At 35.0% G+C, this 13,459-nt stretch overlaps 1 protein-coding gene and 1 non-coding gene across 3 annotated transcripts in view; both read left to right on the forward strand.

The window, feature by feature from the left end:
• The window catches only part of IL1RAPL1 (interleukin 1 receptor accessory protein like 1), a 1,365,259-nt gene that overhangs the window by 335,891 nt on the left and 1,015,909 nt on the right, over window positions 1-13,459 (forward strand). The window lies entirely within an intron of this gene.
• Window positions 4,699-4,768, forward strand: LOC112207198 (small nucleolar RNA SNORD74). Its single transcript, XR_002941653.1, has one exon. It is a non-coding gene; the product is annotated as a small nucleolar RNA SNORD74 (small nucleolar RNA).

Raw genomic sequence — 13,459 nt, forward strand, 5'->3', positions numbered from 1 at the left:
AATGTCTCTTCTCCCATAAAATTAACATCATCTCCTCAAAAAGATGCTTACGATATATGCTGGATTATAGTTACTGTTAAAATGTATTCAGAAACAAAAATAGAATTGAAAACTATAGAGGAATTTTTTTTAAGCATGGGCTTTGGAATCAAACTTGTGTTTGAATTCTAGTTCTGCCACTTACCAGTCATTTGCACTTGAGTAAGGTACTTATCCCTTCTGAACTTCAGTTTTTCATCTGGAAATAGGCATAATGACATCTACTTTATGAAGTTGTTGATTATGTAAAGCCATCTATGAAAAATGGTTAGACCAGTGACTGACACATATGCATTCCATAAGTGATAGATACATAAATAATATAAATAAAAAATGAATGCTATAGCTGACAAATGTGATTAAAAAGTCTACAATGCAAATTATTTTTATAAAGTATAAAATCCATGTGACCATATAATATACTAGGACAAGAATGCCTGTTAGATTTCAGATTCAAGACAACATACTAAGTTTAAGTGTAGTTATCTTTGCTAGGTTAGCTTTATGTATTTGCATGAATAATTCTTTAAATTTGTCTGATTGTACTACGGACTGGCAGGCAATAAATTTCATTATCTAGTCTTAAAATGTGAAGAGAAGACAGCTCAAAGTTCATTTCTCATGCCTGATCTTTCTGGGGGATACAATGTACAACATCAGATAATTCTTTTGCCTTCTTTTCTTTTGTGCATCCAGTAACAGTTATATCATTTTTTTCTGAATCAGCCTTTTCACAAAACCATTATGTGATAAGCTCTTGTCTTGGAAAACCTCAACAGCTTCCTCAACACCTATATTTTAAATCCTGCTTAAATGAGATTAAAATACGGCACTCTGTTAAGCTGTAAAACTGGCTTTTTGCTTCTCAGTTGAGTGTTGGTTTGAATGTGTCATTTGACCTATATTGCTGCTCTGAATCTTCCTCGGTTGCCCCAATGATGACAGTTTCAATGATGTGGGTGTTTGCAGCAGAGTTGTTCCTAATAAGGAAGTAACGCTATTGTCTTTCAGACATCATTCAGCCTGAAAAGTACTATTTTTCCCACCTAGAGCTATAAATGTCTGTAAAATCTTTTCTTCTTTTGGTAGCATTTGCAGCAGCAGCAGGAAAAAAAAACAGTCCTGGTAGATTTGCAGCTTTTGTAGTTTTGGGGTGTTGTGGTTCCAGGCTAAGATTCACTCACCCTTCTTCAAAAGTTGTATACAAAGGGTTGATAGCTAAATGGTGACTGAAGTACTTGATTTATTAGTGTCTGGCAGTCATCCAATATGTACTAGAATACAAGACTCTCTGTCAACAATAGCTGCATAAAGAGCAAACTGCTCTGCCTGAACCTAAAATAAGGCCTTCTGCTGTCTGCCCGTTAATTGAAGACAAGTGGGCCAGGAGTGGCTGACGAAAAACGAACAAAGAATAGGCAATTGTCATGCACGTGGAGGCACTACCTGTGCCTCTTTGAGAAACAGAAATCCCTTGACCTGGTTCTTACATTGAGAGAAGCTAACCCAGCCCAGTAATACATTTTAGCTCCTTGCATGTATAATTATGACCATTGAAAAATAGGATACTACCTTTTTATTGGGTCAGGTAAGATGCAGGAGGAGGGAGAGCAAAGTGCCCTACTTGAGGGTGGGATTGAGATTAGAATGTGAAGAGAAGAGCAGAAAGCTTCCTTCTTACACAAATAAAGGTTCTGTGGATTCATCTAGAAAAATGAGTTAAAAAAAACAACGAGTGGAACTATAGTTTCTAAAGTCTGTGGAGTTGGGACAAATGGTAATTATAAAGACTAAATGTGAATACTCATAGTTCTTAAATTTGATTGTATTACCACTTAATTCATAGTTTTGAAGGAAATAGCCATTATATTAGATGGCACATTAATTTTAAGATGCAACCCAATTTTCAAAATGTTAAAATGGAAAAGAAAGTTAAAGGGTGATTGTTAGGACAAGCATCTCCAAATACTCTGTGTGGAGGCATTTTAATTCCATGCTCTTGCAAAATTAAACTCAAAAATGTTTCAAATTACTGGGTGTTGTATACCCTTCTGGTGGAAGCCACATTTTCTCTTTCCTTTCTTTCCCTGTCTACCCTCCCTCTTCCCCCTCCTCCCCAAATCTATCAGTAAAGACCACCTTGCTGTGGGCAGCTAGCTGAAAGAGACCATCTGCCTTAGGAATAGCCTACACTAGATTCAAACTACAAAGAAGCAGGTTGGGGGAAAGAGGAAGTGAGGATTTCAAGTCAAGAAAGCATCCTGCCTACTCTGGCAAAGTATTCTGCCAGCAGCATATTTGGATTCACACTGTGGGTTTAATTCTTTCCGTTTAATACTTTTTGTTGACCTTATAAAGCCAAAAAATAAAGGAACACCCATGGCACTGCTGGAAAGAGAGAACTGATTTGTGATGAACCGGTAGGCATTTTAGCCACTAACCAACGTATCAAAGTGGGCACAACTAACACATGTTAACAGTTTTCCCAAAGTAAGAAGCTTGGTTTGGAGTGAACAGCCCTTGTACTTTTGAGATTTTATTTTATGATCTTGTGAATTGATGTTCTGTGGGGAAAAAACTTGCCTTAGTTTTAATATAATGGTCAATGACTAAGAAAAATCAAGGAGTTGGGCTGGGTGCGGTGGCTCTCGCCTGTTGAGAAATTTACATGTCCATCAGTTTCTTGTATTGTAGTTTGAAATCAAGAAACTACCTCAGTTTCTTGTACAAGTAGTTTGAAATCAGGTGGTCAAGTTTCATTCTACCCTGCTAGAATATACAAGAATCCAAAGCAATAATGTAATTTATACATTTCAAAAGGCTAATGCCAAATTTTATCAGCAAATTGGTCATAAGTCTCCAACTGGAACAAAGTGAGTGATTGTTGGGCAATGTAGTCCTGCAATGTGAAATTCTTGTATGCATTCCTTCTTAAAAGGAAGCAAAATAAGCCTTTCCTATAGAATTTCCACTTCAAGATTCCATCATCGGCACATATCAAATACTGTTGGCAATGCTGAAAGTAAAAGCAAGGGCTCACGTAAAGTCTTTTGTTGCTGAAATTAAAAATAGTTGTCACTATTTTCAATATCAAAATCCTATGGTTTTTGACAGGTTTAAATTCTCTCTTGATTCATTTCAGCACAGGGTCATCTTTTTATACTTCTTTGACATTTTAAAAAATAAGTAGTTTGGCTAGAAATTGAGTGTTTCAAGCCATCTTGGCCCTTTGCACCCTAAAATTTCAGTAGCACTGTCAAGCGAATCAGTTCTTAAGAGCTGGAAACACAAAGAAGACAAATATCAAAGAATTAATTAAAATCTTTTCTTGAATGACAAAATTGACATTATCTACTACTTATATAAGGAGACTACATTGTGGATTAACCCTGAAATCAGTACTTGGAAAGTTTATTCCAGTGTGTTTCACTGAAATTTAAATTCATGACATTTGAAAAATGTAAGTTATAATTAAACACTGAGAGTAATTCTTGTGGTTATTGTATATTTGTTAAGTATTCCATGGTAAATGTGACCTGTAAATCTGTTAAATTAAATACTTGGGAGTAAATTTACTTTTACTTTCTGTGGAAACATTTGGATTACCCCAACAGTAAAAGTAACAGATTAAAAATATAATATTCTTTATTTTCAACTTTTATTTCAATATATATGCCAGTCAAATGCCAGTGAATAATAATCACATTTGATTGTCAAAGTTCATGGAATGGTATACCTAAGATTTGTACGTTTCTTTTTCTTTCTTTTTTTTTTTTTTTTTTTGAGACGGAGTTTCGCTCTTATTGCCCAGGCTGGAGTGTGATGGTGCGTTCTCGGCTCACTGCAACCTCTGCCTCCCGGGTTCAAGCGATTCTCCAGCCTCAGCCTCCCAAGTAGCTGGGATTACAGGCATGCACCACCACACCCAGCTAATTTTGTAGTTTTAGTGGAGACGGGGTTTCTCCATGTTGGTCAGGCTGGTCTCGAACTCCCAACCTCAGGTAATCCACCCACCTCAGCCTCCCAAAGTGCTGGAATTACAGGTGTGAGCTATCGTGCCCAGCCTGTACATTTCTTTATATATGAAGTTTGCATTAAGAGATCATGAATATTGAACTCTAGTGAATGATATGCCTGCTGAAGTGTTTTAAGGGTGAAGAGTACTGATGTCTGCAACTTACACTGAAATAAAATGGAGTGATATTTGGATTAAACGATGAATAGATGGGTGGGTATGTAATAAAGCACATATAATACAATTTATTATTGAACCTAGATGGTGGGTATATGGGTGTTCACTGTAAAATTCTTCCAACTTTTCTGTGTGTTTGAAAATTTTTCATAATAAGATGCGAGGAAAAAGCTTAAAACATGCTTGAATTATAATTCTATAATATATTAATATTAAAATACTGGAAGTACTCTTGCTTCATCAAAGTTACTTTCAAAAATATTGGTTTTTGTCATCTTCAAAGCATGTAATAAGAATTTTTTAAATTAAGTATTAAAATAAAACTTTTAATGTTTGAAACTTAAATCTCACATGGCATTGTTCCTATTATGGATTTTGGGGGTTAGACCTGTAGCTACCCATGGTATCTTCTTTCAGTGGCTCATATATACAAGATTTCAATTTGTAGTTCCCTCACTAAAAACAAACAGCCTCTGATGAAATTTATCTTGATAGGGACATCTGAAAGTGTTGATGAATGCCAAGGACTCTGATGGAAAACAAACAAACAAACGATAATTTAAAAAATACTGTTTGCTTTAAAATTCTACTAAAATGGAGTTAGTCTACATGATAACATTAATCCCATTTGCTATGCCAACATTTAAGAAGGAGTCTGTGGTTTATCATCTGGTTTGCCAATTTTTTGTTAAATATAAGGAATATTTTAGTAATAATTTTTAAAAGATTACATGCAATAATAGCTTAAACTTTAATACCCATTAATGAGTATCCATAAAGAAAACAATTCAGTACCACTTAAAAATAATTTGAATATCAGTCATCATAATACGATGAACACATTTGATAGAGAATATGTGAATAGAAGTACATTGAATCAGTCTTATTCTATCTACAGATGCTCAATGGCATAGGGAATTGTGGGTCTCATGAAATTTTCTCAGAAGTACCTGGAGGATCTTCACTACCAGACTGATAAACACAATTTTTTGGTTCTTTGCCCACACAGGAAACTTTTCTAGAAAAGTTTCAAAGAATACATGCCGAAACATGAATCCTGGAAAAGAAAAGTGATCTTCTAAATTTGAAAATGAAAGATTTATGTGGCTCTCACGTGAAACATCCTCTGGCAAGGGAGTAGGTACATGATGGAAATACATGGATTTTCACTGAAGAAATGAAAATATAAGTGGCAAAGTAAACTTCATTTATACTATTGAAATATTCAACTGAGGAAAGTACATTACTTTTAAATTGGAAGAAGCAAGGGCACATGATTTTTTTACAGGCCATGTCATTCTCTCATTTCTTTCATATTGAAATTAGTTGGACTTCTCTTTATCATAACGAGTGTTGCCACAGTTTACACCTGCCATTCTGACTTTTCGTATACCACCTGTTGAGAGGAATTTTTTTTTCATTCTGTTATCTACATCATTGAAAAACTTAACACAATCCATGTAAAGAAGAAACAAAAATATACTTGTAATGTTCACATAAATATAGAAATATAACTTAGGAGTCCACCTAATGCTAGAATTTTTATCGCATTTTAAGTGTTATGGAGTTTTAAATTTTCCATGTGACTTAATAGCTGGAAGGAAGCATTAATATTTAAATATTAATTTCAATACCAAAGATAAAACAAATTAATACTTTTAAATGAATATTTTAAATTCGCTAATGAGAAGACAATTGCGTAAAATTAAGTATGTATTTTAGTTTGAAGAACTAAATCATTCATGATACATGACCATACTACCTGCCGGATTCATCTTTTTGCCAAATATTTCAATATTCTTGAAGTCAATTCTCAGCACATATCAACTTTTACTGTTGTGGTGGGTGAGAGAGTGGAGCATCAGGCTTTAAGGTGAATTTATAATTTGCTATGTGAATATTGCCAGGAGTTAGAATGACCTTTAAACATTTTGTGAATTGCCTATTTCAATACTTAAGGATTTTGTATACGCAACCCTGTACAGTAATTATCAAGCATACTAAAGTTTTAGAACTACCAAGTTAAACTTAAGAACCAAAGGGGCCAGGTGTGGTGGCTCACGCCTGTAAAGCACTTTGGGAGGCTGAGGCGGGCGGATCACAAGGTCAGGAGTTTGAGACCATCCTGGCCGACAGGGTGAAACCCTGTCTCTACTAAAAATACAAAATTTAGCTGGGCGTGGTGGTGCGTGTCTGTAGTCCCAGCTACTCGGGAGGCTGAGGCAGGAGAATTGCTTGAACCAGGGAGTCGGAGGTTGCAGTGAGCCAAGATCGCGCTATTGCACTCCAGCCTGGCAACAGAGTGAGACTCTGTCTCACAAAAAAAAAAAAAGAACCAAAGGACGTCTATTTTGCAGATATTTAGACATTCGATTATTTGCTTTACAAATAACTAAGAAATACCTAGTGATGAATAAGAGATGGATAGGTGATTCTATAGCTAAGCTGTTCAGTACCGTAGCCATTAGCCACCTGTGGCTACTTAAATTTAAGTTCATTATAATTAAACAAAATAGAAAATTTGGTTCTTCAGTCACAGCCGCCAGATTTCAAGTACTAACAGCCAAATGTGCCTAGCAGCTTCATATTGAACAGCACAGAAAGACATTTCTATCATTGCAGAAAGTTCTACTGAAGAGTATTGTTCTCAACTGTTCATCTCCCTGGGATTTTATCTATTTTGTTAAAAGATCAGACTTCTAAAAACATAACACATTGTTTTGAGAATTATAGAAGCTATTTGAGATTCAAGTTATCTCATAGAAAAAGTTGATTGTACATTTTAGGTGTTGTATTTTCTGAAAATATCTAGTATTGTTAAAACAAGAGTACTTAGTAAGAATTATTGATATGGCACTGCACATTCCTTGTCATTAAAAAAGTGGTCAGCACAAGGAAAAAAAAACCATATATAGTTTAATTAAAAATCACTTTTCCTCTCCTAAAATTATTCTTTAAGTTGTGGTTTACAGGCTTGATTATAGCAAACCATCTCAATGCCTGCATGCAAATAGCTAAATATTATTGACTGATCTCATTTTGAATTCATAGCCACAACAATTCTCAAAGGAGATTCAGCCTCTCCAAGCACCAAACATCCTATTCCATTTCCATTTCTTATTCTCTAAACTGATTTTCACACCTTCTCTCTCTTCAAACCTCCCTCTCACAACAGTTACGTCTTCTTTTTACTTCATTGAGGAAAAGAAATATGACACCCCATTTCCCTCATTTTTTCATCTGCAAATCTACCAGCTCATCTGGATCCAAATCTACATTCTCCTCTTCCCACCTTTTTTTTAGAGATGGAATCTCCCTCTGTTGCCCAGGCTGGAGTTCAGTGTGTGATCATAGCTTAATTACTACAGCCTTGAAATCCTAGGTTCAATAAATCCTCCCACCTCAGCTTCCTAAGTATCTAGGACTACAAGTGCATGCCACCACGCCTGGGTAATTTTTAAAATTTTTTGCAGAGACAGGGTCTCACTGTGTTGCCCAGGCTGGTCTCAGCTCTTGGCCTCAAGTGATTCTCCTGCTTCAGCCTCCCAAAGAACTGGGATTACAGGTGTGAGCCACTGTGTCCAGCCTAAATCTACACTCTTGGCCTGCCTTTCAGTTTTACTGGAATTGACAGGTTTACCTGTTCTCATATCACGTCCAGCCTTTCCACTTGGACTCCGGATTTCATTTACTTTTAACTTATTCATGCATGTTCTTTTGAAATTATCTCTCTCCTCCTTCAATATCAATTTTTTGTATGTGCCTATAAATATGTTCTGCTGTTTTCTAACTTTAAACCCATATAAAAATACGCTCTTTTGATTCTCTTTTCTCTTTCGGATATTAGCTTGTTTTTCTACTTTCCTTGCTACATGCAAACACGCATCAAAATCTAGAAGGAATTATTCATACTTTTTACTGCAATTATTTACCTCATATTCTCTTTTCAAATTAGTTCATCAGGGCTTCCCTGACATAGGTTGGTTTTCTTTCCTTCTTTCCTTCCTTTTTTTTTTTTCTTTCTTGTTTTTGTACCCTATGGTCACATGACTATTGCATTGTCAAATTGAATGGCCATGTCTCTGTTCTTCCCATACTTGATCCCTCCACAGAATTTGGCACAGTTGACTACTTGCTCCTTCTGGAAAACTGTCTTCTTTTGTACTGAGCCACATAAAATCATCCTGGTTTCCTCCCCTCTCAGTTTCCTTTTCTCATCATTTCTATATCCCCAAATGTTAGTGCCAGTTCTAGCTTCATACTTTTTTTTTGGATTAAATCATCCAATCTAATGTCTTTAAAATGCTAACTATATGCAAATCACCCTTAATATGTTTTTATATTTAATTCTAACTTATCTCTTGAATATGAGGCTTTTCCCCCCTCAAACAGCTTACTTGACATACCCATGGGAGTATGTATCTAATGTGAATGTCAAACTTAACATAAACAGACCTTTTGATTTTTTTCCATCAGACCTCCCAGCATAAACAACAAACAAACCTGCTGAGCCCTCACTGATTAACTGGTTCCATTATGACCCAATGACTAAAGTCAAATTTATAAATGCTTTTATAAACTTCATATCTAATCATCAGTGCATCTTGTCTCCTGTACCTCGCATCCCCCAAATCTGGCCACTTTTCTCTTTCTTCATTATCACTACCTTATCTCAACCCTTATTACTTCTCACCTAGACTGTTGCAATTATTTCCTGTCATGTCTTTTTTCTTTTGTCACCATACAATTAAATCTCCCTTCTTCCTCTACAGATACAATAATCTTTGAAAATGTAGACCAGGTAATTTTACTCCATTGACTTCCTATAACCCTAAGGCAAAGATCTGAATATTTTAACCTGGTCTACAAAATCCTTCATGTCCTAACCTCTGCCTAGATTTTTACCCCACGTCATTCCCTTTCCCACTTCCATCTCAGGCCAACTTCTACATTAGCATCTTTATGTAGTTAGTAGATGTTTCTCTGCATGAAATGTTCTTACTTCAGATCATCTCTATGTGGGCTTCTCCCTTAATTAAGTGATACTTTCTCAGAAATCTTAATTGATACTTTCTCAGAAATGCCTTTCCTGACCTAATGAAAGTAGGAACAGTCACTCTCAATCACTTCAACCTATTACAGTTGTCAGTGTGGAACTTATGCTCTCTAAAATCTTTCTTATTTTACTTATTTACTGATTAATTATGTATCTTTATCTGCACAAAATAATCTCCATTTTATCCCCACTGTCTGGAGCTTTGCCTGTTCTAGAATCTGAACTCTTTGTATGAATTAAATAAGGATGAAGTCAAAACAAACGGTACTGTTTTTTGTTTCAAGTATCAGGCGATATTTAACTATTTGAAGTTACGGGACTACCAAAGTTACTCCTTCTGGTTGACACATTACTGAGACAAACACCAGTGATATGAAATTTCCGTATAGTCATGCATCACTTAACAATAGGCATATGTTCTAAATGCATTCTTAGACAATTTTTTTGTTGTGGAAACATCAGAGTATACTTACAGAAACCTAGATAGTATAGCCTACTACAAACCTAAGCTATATGGTAGAGCCTGTTACTCCTACAAACATGTTACTGTACTGAATACTTAGGCAATTTGAACACAAAGGTAAGTAATTGTGTATCTAAACATTTCTTAACATAGAAAAGGTACAATTCAAATACAATATTATAACCTTATGCTACCACTATCATATTATGTGGCCTGTTATTGACAGATACATTGTTGTTCTGTTCATGACTGTATTAGTACCAGGTTGTGGCTGTTTCTGATATATCCTCTCCCACTCCTCTCATTCCTTACTGAAGTCACCAGGGTAGTAGCAAATCACTGGACCCAGACCTATAATATATCTGACTTGGTATCTCTAACTGTTCTGAGAAACATGTGTTGAAAGGCAGCCAGGCTGCCTGATGATTATTTAGTAGCTGTCTTTCTTCACTGAACAACAGTGAATAATATCTTTGATCTCTGCCACCGAGAAATAAACAGAACCCATCAGGAATTTAATCCCTGGGAATGATTTTCACATTTCCTAGTATAGACGTTTGATTTTGAAGCTCATATGGTTTGCACAATAAATATTTACCTATTTATGTCAAAATGCATGTTAAATCATTTTTATGGTTAGTATGAGGAATTTGTGAAACAATCCCATCCTTTTGTTATTACTGTGTTTTTGTAAGAGGACTTCTCACACCTTAACCTCATAAATAGTTTTTCCTGTGTGTTAATGCAACAAAATGGAAGCAAAAAGATATATTTTGTTTTCATTTATTTTATTCACCTGAATCTATCCAGAGGGAAAGCACTGGAAGTGTTTTCTTTTTAAGAGTGTTAACTTGTATTCTTGGTAAGATCTCATCAAACGCTTAAATAACGAAGGTAAGAGTCAGTATTCTGTGGACAGCTTAGCTCTACACAAGACCTTCTGTCCATCTTGCTAGTTATTTTCCAGTTAATGGAAATCTTATAGACAGAAAAGCTCATGTTAGCTTCTCCCGCATAGTATTATGTCAACAATCCTTACTCTAATCCTTGATGCAGCTCTTTACCTAAATGTTATAGAGATGGAGAATCACAGCTGCCAGCAATTCAAAATATAACATGCAGTAGCTATTTTTTAAAAAAAATTTTATTTGCTCTCATAAAAATATCATCTTAAAGGGTTTTTGAAAATTTGTGATTTTGTCTTTTTTTAAAGTATTGAGAAAACTATTGAGTCTGAAGTAAAGTCTCTAAAATACATCTTGTCTTATTGTAAAGTAATATGACTGATATTTTGTGTGAATTTTAGAATTAGTTTTTTCACTTTATAGATTCATTACATAGTGGCACTTGATTTAAACATTGCATCAGTACTGTAGCCCTTGGGCATCATGTATAGAGTGTCTATTAGCTTTAACTCATTTCTAAAGAATTAACTTCTAAGAATAAGAAAAATATTGAAAACTCTTGAAAGTAAGTTAGAAACGACCATGATTTTATTTTTAATTTTAATTTTTATTTATTTATTTTTTTGAGACGGAGTCTCACTCTGTTACCCAGGCTGGAGTTCAGTGGCACAATCTTGGCTCACTGCAAGCTCTGCCTCCGAGGTTCAAGCCATTCTCCTGCCTCAGTCTCCCGAGTAGCTGGGACTACAGGCACCTGCCACCACGCCCGGCTAATTTTTTGTATTTTTGGTAGAGACGGGGTTTCACCGTGTTAGCCAGGATGGTCTCGATCTACTGACCTCGTGATCTGCTCACCTTGGCCTCCCAAATTGCTGGGATTACAAGCGTGAGCCACTGCGCCCAGCCGCTTTTTTTTTTTTTCCTGCAAAACCATCTAAGGGAGGTGTTTGGGTTTTCAAGGAAATACTGGCTATAAGCATCCCTGGATGTTTTGGTGGGGTGGGTTTTTTGAAAATGTGTATGCAGATAACAATGAGCGATATTGCATAAGTATTTTAACTACTTAGATTGTTTAAATTTGGTTAACATAAAATCAAGGAAATGGCTTGCATTATTCTATCTTTTCTTTTCTAAACAGTGTTTCCTTAACAATTAATTCTAACAAGTCTTGGAACCATGGGCACTTTCTTTCCTCCTGTCACCATGATTGATCCCTATTTTGTTGGAAAGTGAAAATTGAGCAGTTTTAACTCTAAAGGCTAACATTATGGAAAAAAATTTCAACTGAATTTGCTAGCAAATGCTTTGTATGAAAATATTTAGAATTTAAGTACTTCTCTTTACAGACAAAATCATTTATTTTCAGTGTATTATGAACATAGTTCCTAGTAGGGTATGTAAATGATTCACTTTTAAATTATGAATATTTTCTTCCAAATTCCATTATTAAATTTAGTAAGTGTAAAGTATGACTTTTAAGCAATATTTCATTAGCTATCATTAACAAGTATTTAACCACCTTGTTTCAAATTTGTTAGCTAATGAGGTATAAATTATTAAATCAAACTTGAAAATTTTATTTGGACAAGTATTGTATCATTAATTTAAAATGATTACAATGTAGTTGAATTGTTATTCAGTATTTAATATTTTATTGCCTATAAAAATAAATAATAGCCATGCAAACTTATTTTTCAAATGGTGTTATCTGTGCTATATTTAAAGTAGGCCAGGTGCAGTGGCTCACGCCTGTAATCCCAGCACTTTGGGAGGCCGAGGCGGGTGGATCACGAGGTCAGGAGATCGAGACCATCCTTGCTAACACGGTGAAACCCCGTCTCTACTAAAAATACAAAAAAAAATTAGCTGGGCGTGGTGGCGGGCACCTGTAGTCCCAGCTACTCGGGAGGCTGAGGCAGGAGAATGTCATGAACCCGGGAGGCAGAGCTTGCAGTGAGCCAAGATCACACCACTGCACTCCAGTCTGGGTGACAGAGCGAGACTCCATCTCAAAAAAAAATACATAAATAAACAAACAAATAAATAAATAAAGTTAGGTTTGCATATATGAGCATATGCATTTATAACTAGATGGAAACTTCCTTAAGTATTTAACATTTCTCCTTAAATTTTATATTTTATAATACTTTTTTATGGGTAGATTCTAAGTTCTACTTATATTCAGTGTGTATACAAATTGAGATAGAGGTTGTAATGGAATATATAACTTGAATATTTCTATTTGCATTGCGATAGCATCATTTTATTTTGCTCTTAGCAAAATCTTTCTATAGAGGCTTTTTCTCCTTTCAGTTGTAAAGAATCTCTTATCTTTAAAAAATATGTCTCATTATTTTCTTACAATGTAATACTAAAAACAAAAATACCATCAGGTTTTTCTTGATCCTTCCTATTTTCCTGGATGTGTGCTTTTGTGTTTTTATTGATATGGATAAATACATCTTCAAATTCAAGTACTAGTGTTTCAGAGAAGTAATATGCTTCTTTTGTTCTGGTTCCTCTTAAATGTTAGTAATAAAGAAACAATTAACCTAGATATAGAACAACTCAGTGAAGGGAAAATGTCTTCATGGGTCCCTTGAGAAAGACCTATTTAGCTTTTTATGTTTCTAATTTTTAACATTGAGTATAGAGTATATAGCTGTCTTTACACTTTTTTTTTTTTTACATTTTAGCATATTTGTAATGCTAACAGGTAAAGTAGAAAGAAAATCACTAAAAAAATGGGGATTTAGTAGAAAAAGAAAACTCAGTCCCTAAATAATATCCTATACATTTACATT

The sequence above is a fragment of the Pan troglodytes genome, chromosome X (genome assembly GCF_028858775.2).
Source record: "Pan troglodytes isolate AG18354 chromosome X, NHGRI_mPanTro3-v2.0_pri, whole genome shotgun sequence".
Taxonomy (NCBI): domain Eukaryota; kingdom Metazoa; phylum Chordata; class Mammalia; order Primates; family Hominidae; genus Pan; species Pan troglodytes.